The sequence below is a fragment of the Myotis brandtii genome, unplaced genomic scaffold (assembly GCF_000412655.1).
Source record: "Myotis brandtii unplaced genomic scaffold, ASM41265v1 scaffold410, whole genome shotgun sequence".
Taxonomy (NCBI): domain Eukaryota; kingdom Metazoa; phylum Chordata; class Mammalia; order Chiroptera; family Vespertilionidae; genus Myotis; species Myotis brandtii.
This window is the reverse complement of record NW_005365764.1, coordinates 635,701-637,009: the sequence shown is the minus strand read 5'-3', so window position 1 is coordinate 637,009 and position 1,309 is coordinate 635,701.

Below are 1,309 nucleotides of genomic sequence, written 5' to 3'. Positions count from 1 at the left end.
GGAGTGCTGGGTCTTCCCGGGTCCCTCAGCCCACGCAGCAGGCAACCTCCTGGGTCCACCTTCCCAGGTGCAGGTGCATGGCCAGTGATGACGCCCACACAGGATTGGGACTGCCCAGGCCCCAGACCGCTGGGGGCCAGGCTGAGCCTGGGGGAGGCCGGGATGGGCTGAGGATGGAGGCAGGGCACCCTGCCTTTTGCTGGTGTTTCCCAACCCCGGGGGGGAGGGAGGTGGAGAATGAATGAAGTGCTTCATCTCCCTGTTCCCACAGGTGAATAGCAGTGGTGAGAATCCAGGCTGCTCCAGCCTTTGAACAGCGAGGGCCCTTTGTAGCAGCGAAAACGATCCCTCCACGGCCCCTGGTTCAGTGGTGGGGGCAGGAGCCAGCTTCCCAGCCCCGCAGGAGCTCTGTGGGCCCCAGGGGACCCCGCCACCACCCACCTGCCCTGCCTTCCTGGCGGGTCCTCTCTCTCCTCTCTCCCCGACCCCTCTCACTGTGGCTCATGGCCACCCACCCCTCTTCCTTTCCTGGAGGGTGAAATAGGCCCAGACTAACTCTGAGTCCGTGTTTAAAATACGCTCCTCTGTCCAATGAAGGAGCTTTCTCAGCTGGGTGTTTAGGAAATTTGGGGGGCTTGGGGGACCATGGCTGCGAGTCCTAATTTAAAGAAAGGCCTCCTCAGAGGACAAGGGCAGTGAAAGGCTTTCTGAGTATCAGCCAGAGCCCCGCTTTCACTTTCCTCCAAGAGGCTGGAACCTCACGGATGGTTCCCAGGGACGGTTTCCCAGGCCTGCGGGCAGGGAGGCCAGGAGAGGGTGAGAGAGAGAGAGAGAGAGAGAGAGAGAGAGAGAGAGAGAGAGACACTGCTGCTGGGAGCTGAGCCCCACCCGCAGGCCTCTCCGGAGTGTGCCCAGGTGGCCTCTGTTTGCACACCTGTGGGAGCCCCCACCCCCACTGCACAGCCCCAAGTGTGACCTCAGACTCAGAGCCTCTGAGAGTTCCCGCCTCCTGGCCCTTGGCCTTGGCCGTGGAAGGAGGTGGGTTTTCATTAACATCATTTATTTACTTATTATTTATAAATTGTCACCCGAGGTTATGTATTTTTTTAATTGATTTTAGAGAGAGTGGAAAGGAGAGAGAAAAAGAAACCATCAATGTAAGAGAAACATCATTGATTGCCTCTTGTACGGACCCCGACCAGGGATCAAACCCATGATCGTTTGGTGTATGGGACGATGCTCAGCCAACTGAGCCACATAGCCAGGGCCACAAACACCTATTTTTTTAAAACTTTTTTTTAATGTTTTT